Here is a 7,829-nt window from a genome sequence, read left to right as displayed (position 1 = left end):
GCCCCCAGAGCTGTGGTCGGAGTGTGTTGGTCACTAAACAACATCATGAAGGCCAAGGAGCACCAGAGAGGTCAGGGATAAAGCTGTGGAGAAGTTTAAAGCAGCGTTAAGTTATGCAAAGATGTCCCAAGATTTAAACATCTCCCGGAGCAACTGTTCAATCCATCATTCAGAAATGGAAAGAGTAAAGCACCACTGCAGACTTACCAAGACACGGCTGTTCACCTAAACTAACAAACTGAACAAGGAGAGCACTGGTAAGAAATGCACCCAAGTTCCCCAAGATAACTCTGGAGGAGCTGTGAAGTCCTGCCACTGAGCTGGGGGAATCTGTACATGGGACAACTATAAGTCGTATTCTTCACAAATCTGGCCTTCATGGACGAGTGGAAGAAGAAAGCCATTATTGAAAGGAGGCCATAAAAAATCCCGTTTGAAGTTTCCTAGAAGTCATATGGAGGACACAGCTCCATGTGGAAGAAGGAGCTTTGGTCAGATGAGACAAAAATTGAACTTTTTGGCCCAAATGCAAAACATTATGTATGGAGCAAACCTGACACTGCTCATGGTCCTGAGTGCACCATCCCCAGTGTCAAATATGGGGGGGGAGCATCATGCTGTGGGGCTGCTTTTCCTCAGCGGGGACTGGGGAGATTGTAAGAATAGTTGTGAAGATGGATGGAGCCAAATACAGAGACATTTTGGAGGAAAACCTGCTGGAGTCACAAGAGAACTGAGGCTGGGGCGGAGATTCACCTTCAGCAGGACAATGACCCGAAGCACAAAGATAAATCTACAATGGAATGGTTCAATAAAAACATATTAATGTGTTAGAATGGCCCAGTCAAAGTCCTGACCTAAATCCTATTGAAAATCTGTGGAAAGATCTGAAAACTGCTGTTCACAAACGCTCTCCTTCTAATGTGACAGAGCTTGAGTTGTTTTGTAAAAAGGAATGGGTTAAAATGTCAGTCTCTACATGTGCAAATCTTGTAGAGTCAGACCCCAAAAGACTTGCTGCTGTTATTGCAGTAAAAGGGGGTTCCACAAAGTATTCATGCATGCTGTATGAATACTTATGCAAGCCCCACTTTTCAGTTTTCTATTTTCTGAAAAATAACAGAATCATGTATCATTTTGCTTTCACTTCACAGTTGTCTGTTACTTGTGTGTGAACGTTCAGTAAAAAAATCAAAATAAAATCGTTATGTTTAGCGTTGTAAACATGACAAAATGTGCAAAAGTTCAAGGTGTATGAATACTTTCGAGAGGCACTGTATGTATTTTATTGATATTATAAAACTTCTATATTTTAAATATAATTAACGGACAGCAGATGGCGATAGCGCAAAAATAGCATAAAAGGCCACCCTCATTCACTCATGCTTCCTCTGTTTCCTCACTGGCGTCTTCTGGCCTGGTTGGGCTGTGGCAGAGGTTGTGCATTGTGTTCTACGGGTAGCTATCGTTCATTTATTCCCATTCTTAGATTTTGTTGATCGTACCGTTCGTTTTTTTTTCGATACCTTTGTTATTTTAATTGAGTTAAAATAATGTGTATAAAAAAAGTATCGTTCAGGAAAACATTAACAGCACAGCGGCACAAACACGGCACATCAGAAAACAGGCCGCAGCAGCGTCACCTGTAACTTCATTTTTTGAGCAGAATTCCCACTAAAGCAGTGATAAAAAGAGAGAAAGGACATTATTACCTTCTGAGCTGCAGAGACAGATCCACATCAGGCACCGTTTTCTTTCAGATAAACTTTTCTAAACACACTGCGCTGTTCGACAAAGTGAAAATTCCTCACACGTCAAAGATCTCTTTTCCAGAGACAATCTTTGATCCCAAATGCTCTGGTGCAGCTGGAGTTTAAACAACAGCAGTAACTTCAGGCTCAGCGGGGCTAAAGCTAAAGCTAAAGCCCATGTGTTTCGTGTTGTCACTATCGTGTTGTCACTGCTTTTCTATTTGTCTAAGAATCTAGTTTCTTATTCAGTCCAGGTTTAGTCCTGGTTTTTAACCAGTTTACTGTAAGACCGCGGCTCTGCCATCTCTGATAATGACTGAAGTGTGAGTAAGTTACAGCTTTGCTTCGCTTCTGCATTGGTGCTGAAGCTGCTCATGAGTTCAGGCTTTTTTAGACTCACTGCGGATCATTTATTGACATTTGGAGTACTCGAGCAACGAGCTACAGAATCCATAGACAAAACAAAAAGTACTCGTTGTACTTCACAAAGAGCAAAGGTAGGACCTATCACCGTTGCTGCGTTCCGCTGTGTACCGCTGGAGGAGATTCAACTAGATGCTAAGTTTCCACTGCTTTCCCAAGGATCCTGAGCTGCACTCACTGGCTGATCAAATAAGAAAATAAGAAAGGACGGCTTCACCGTTAGAACCAACCATAGATATAACTCTTTCCTGGTTAAATAAAGGTCCATAATAAATCACAGGATGTTTTAAAATACTACATACTGTTTTGGAAGTGATTTGCGGCTACTCTGCAAATAAAACTGCTTTACTTCAACCACATTGTCTATAGCTCTGTTCTGTGGGCTTCTTTCTGTTTCTGTGTTTCCCTGTAATTCTGAAAGCAATACACATTGGAGAGAAAAAGTACCGAAAATTAGCACAGAAAAAAAAAAAGGTTTTTCGATACCGCCCCCTACCGGAGCTTTTCGGTCGGTACCAAGTAGGTACCGTTTAACGGTACCCAGCCCTAGTAGAGAGCCACCCCCCCAGGGCGTCCATTGCTTTCTCTCGGTGTGTTCCGGTCTGGGGTCTCCTGGGGTCCTCGGGTGAGAACTTGTGAAGCACCCGGCCCGGCCGAGCTGGGCTAGATGTGGGCGTGTGACGGTAAGATATGCCTTGCCTCGTGGTTAGCCTTTGTATAAGAACTGCTCTTAACCTTTTTATTTACGTTTAGGTGTACCTAACAACTGCTGCTCTCTTGCTTACTTTTTGTTTTGTCTATGGATTCTGTAGCTCAAACTGTGTACAAACTGTGTAAAGGAGATGCTAATGCCAAAATGTGAGCTAAATGAAGCCAATGTGAACCGACGAAAGCTGTGAAATGAAAGCTAATGTTAGCTAACGAAAGATGTGAACAGAAGGTTGAAACACAAACAAAACAAAAGTAAAACATAGAAATAAACTAAACTGTGTTAAAGGAACCCCGTGAACTGCTACCTTAACGTGGTGGGGTTGTTTGAGTGCCCGAATGATCCGAGGAGCTATGTCGTCTGGGGCTTTATGCCCCTGGTAGGGTCTCCCATGGCAAACAGGTCCAAGGTGACGGGTCAGACGAAGAGCAGTTCAGAAGATCTCTATGGACGTACAATATACAAGGACCGTGACGTCGCCCGGCATGGCGCAGCCGGGGCCCCACCCTGGAGCCAGACCTGGGGTTGGGGCCCGAACGCGAGCGTCTGGTGGCCGGGTCTCTGCCCAAGGGGCCCGGCCGGGCCCAGCCCGAAGGGACGACGTGGGCCCGCCCTCCTGTGGACCCACCACCCGCAGAGGGATCCGTAGGGGTCGGGTGCGGAGAGGACTGTGTTAGAGGATAACATTAAATCGCTATTTATCATACTGGGTCAGGCTGTACAGTCGTACTATCTCTGTCATAGCCTTGACTGTGGTGCTCAGGCGCCCACTCTCTGCCACTGAATGCTTGCGTATCAGTATGACGCTCTGAGAGGGTATTAATCCCTCTTCTGTGGAAGCATAGACAGACTTGAATGGTAGGACTAGCGCAATGTCTCGAGTTCATGTCTCCGGGTCCCGCACCGATGGTAATAAACTTCTCCTGCATAAGACATCCAGACTGCTGCCTGTCATTCATCTATCCTCTCGAACACCATTGTTATTTCTCTAACAGACTGGGTGGCAGTCAGAGGCGGGTGCCTCGACGACCTGGTCCACATGCACAGCTTCTGGCGTTCGGGACATGGAACGTCACCTCGCTGGGGGGGAAGGAGCCTGAGCTTGTGCGGGAGGTTGAGAGATACCGACTAGATATAGTCGGGCTCACCTCCACGCACAGCTTGGGTTCCGGATCCCAACTCCCACCCTCACCTATGGTCATGAGATTTGGGTCATGACCGAAAGGACAAGATCGCGAATACAAGCGGCCGAAATGAGTTTCCTTCGCAGGGTGGCTGGGCGCACCCTCCGAGATCGGGTGAGGAGCTCGGTTACCCGGGAGGAGCTCGGAGTAGAGTCGCTGCTCCTTCACATCGAAAGGAGCAGCTGAGGTGGCTCGGGCATCTGTTCCGGATGCCTCCTGGTCGCCTCCCGCGGGAGGTGTTCCAGGCATGTCCTAGTGGGACAAGGCCTCGTGGAAGGCCCAGGACACGGTGGTGGGACTATGTCTCCGAGCTGGCCTGGTGTCGCCTCGGGGTCCCCCCAGAACAGCTGGAGGAGGTGTGTGTGGATCGGGAAGTTTGGGCATCTCTGCTGAGACTGCTGCCCCCGCGACCCGGCCCCGGATAAAGCGGAAGAAAATGGATGGATGGATGGATGGGTGTTAAAGGAACATGCTGCCTCTGTCCTTATGGACCTGTGTGCCTTAAAGCACATTATTTTTTTTATCATTAAATATACCACTACCACTCATCATGTCACATCAACATGCCCTGTTGACAACAGTCGCCCAATTTCATTACTTAATAATGACTACAAAATCCTCGCTTCAGTCTTCGCCTCAAGAGATAAAACAGTTTTACCAAAGATCATTGATGAGTGCCAGTCGGGATTTATGCATATTAGATGTATATCTAACAACATAAGACTTGTTCTGGACATACTTCACTATAGTGATCTAGTGCAAGACGACAGTCTGATCCTCTTTCTGGACTTTTACAAAGCCTTTGACTCTTCAATCACATAGCACCAGTCTATATCTCACTACAATGATGACAAACCTTCTGTTGGTCTGTAAATGCAGTAAATTAGAATAACTGCCTTGTATAAAATTGCTCTCTCAAAATGGCTGTAGTGAATGTCTTGAAATAGGCCTCTGTCTCTTTAAGAACCTCTGAGCCTTTAGACACGCCCCCTCCACACGCTGTCTGTGGCATCAGTGGGGAGGGGGTTCTGCTGAGGAGCAGTGGTTGGTTACTCGGCTGGTGACCAAAGCTCGGAGGCGTCTCCAGGAGGTGGGGGCGTTCCTAGGAGGACTCAGGCAAACCTATCCCTAAAATGGCCGCCATCAGAGTTTTTTTTACAGATTACTCAAAAATACGTGAATGTGCCAAGGCAACACTTCAGGCACGTTTTTATTGAGGGAATGACATGATAACATGATGTAAAGCTTGAAAAAGTCAATTTTGCATAACACCCCCCCTTTAACAAGTGTCAATTGTTGCCAGTCAAAAATTGTTCTCAGATCTCAGTATGTAATATACCAGTGAAGAGCTCAGTTACGTATCTTGGAGTTGTCATAACGAAAGACTCACCTCTAAGAAATTCAGCAAATTTTAACCCATTCACAGAAAAAACCCAAGCTGTCTTCAACTGCTGGCTGTAAAGGGACCTGTCCCTCAAAGGCAGAGTGCTGCTCTCCAAAGCAGGAGTGCCTCGTCTGACCTACGCTGCCCAAGTATTAGCATTGGATGCACTGGTGTGCAAGAGAGCAGATCAGTTCAGTGTTCAGTCACCAAGGCTTTTTGGAAGGAGGTGAATGTTTATGTCCACTTATGTTAACCCCTCGTTTGTGCTTTACTACATATATATTTAGTTTGGTTTATGATTAATCTCTATTCTAGCAACTATTTCACATTCACAGGGCTAAATAGCAGTGCTAAGAATTCGATATAAAACGACAATGGTTTGCCAAAACTAAGATATTGTGCAATGATATGGTTGTCTCCTTTGCTGTTCCACTGGCAGGGCCTCGGTGAGGCATTAAAAAGCATTTGTATTTTCCTTTGAGGTCAGTGAAAGACATTGGTTGCATACTGGCACTGAATCTGTATATTGCTAGAGGGATGCGACATTGTTTAACAATATTTGCTGTACTAACGTTATGTTCTAGAACATTAAGCTGTAAACTTTGGCTGAAATTGGTCACTTCTTCTTGCTCGGGGGGTGCCTGTGTTGTACAGTTCTCTTCCCTTTGTTTGATTAAATGTTTGCAAATTTTGAGAAAGGAAATAGGCACCGACTCTTTCGTGGCATTGAAATATAACACTTGTATTGTAAAAGGGCACTGAAAAGTATTGAAACTGAATTGCCTCTGCCAGCATAACACTGGGACTGTATGAACTCTGTACTCCCCATTGTGTTTACTCTTATTTGTCTATACCATATATCTGTACCAACTTGTTTTTCCAATGTTATTGCCCCCACGGCAAACCACTGGTTGTGCTGGTATGTACAGTCATTAAATACATTTCCGCTAGCTTTATTTTGCGGTCAATCGCATCTTCGAAGATGAACTCCAAAACATGAAAATGGAAAGATCGTTGTACTTCACAAAGAGCAAAGGTAGGACCTATCACCGTTGCTGCGTTCCGCTGTGTACCGCTGGAGGAGATTCAACTAGATGCTAAGTTTCCACTGCTTTCCCAAGGATCCTGAGCTGCACTCACTGGCTGATCAAATAAGAAAATAAGAAAGGACGGCTTCACCGTTAGAACCAACCATAGATATAACTCTTTCCTGGTTAAATAAAGGTCCATAATAAATCACAGGATGTTTTAAAATACTACATACTGTTTTGGAAGTGATTTGCGGCTACTCTGCAAATAAAACTGCTTTACTTCAACCACATTGTCTATAGCTCTGTTCTGTGGGCTTCTTTCTGTTTCTGTGTTTCCCTGTAATTCTGAAAGCAATACATAGAATTCAAATGATCAACTAAATTGGACATAGTATGATCTAATTATTTAGGCAATGCAACTAATCAAATGTGGGCAAGTAGCCCACATTTACTGGAACCCTAGACAAAGGGGCTACATGCAGAGGATGTGGGAGAAATGGTTACTTCGAAACCCACAGTCCAAACTCACGGCGAAACAACTCAGTGTTCCAACATCCACAAACGGCAACTGCTATCACAACTTGAGATTGATGAGGTACAACACCAATGCTACGGCAACGGCGAGCCAGGACACCAGGTCAGAGGGGAGTTAACACCGGCCCCCCCAATGGAGATTGGGTACAAAGCCCCAATAAGTGCAATCACGCTGAACGAGGCAGCCACTGACCTGAAAATGACATCATCATGACAAAAATGTCCAGCAGGCAACCCCGAAGCCAATTACAGAGGCTAAGAGAAGTACTGTCAAAAAGTCTCCTCGAAGATGTGAATGCAGCTCTGAGAGCAATTCCTACATCAACCATCACTGAAACCAATGAGCTGATATACTCCACAGCAGCAGTGATCCTAGAGACGCTTGTCTATCGTAAGAGCAACCATGAGATGAAATACCCACCATGGAAAAGAAGGCTGGAGGCTAACATCAAGGCAGCACGGAGAGAAGTGAGTCAATTGACAGTGGCCTTGAAAGGTGCAATGAAAAAGCAAGTACCCAAAAGGTACAGCCAGATGCCCATACCTGAAGCATTGGAAACTGCCAAACAAAGGCTCCAAGCCTTGGCCAGCCGCCTAAAGAGGTACACAAGAGACAACGAAGCCAGACGGGTAAATCTGTTCGCAACTCAAGCAGCGAAAGTGTACGCTCAGTGGCAGGGTAACAATAACAGAGCAGACCCACCAAGGCTGGAAACTGAACAGTACTGGAAAGGCATATGGGAGAAGGAGGCAGCACACAACAGTGATGCACAGGTGACTCTGAGGGAGGACCACAGCAACCTCCCTGAACAG

This window comes from Gobius niger, assembly GCF_951799975.1.
Source record: "Gobius niger genome assembly, chromosome: 18".
NCBI lineage: Eukaryota > Metazoa > Chordata > Actinopteri > Gobiiformes > Gobiidae > Gobius > Gobius niger.
The sequence above is the reverse complement of the archived record's forward strand: the minus strand, read 5'-3'. Positions refer to the sequence as shown.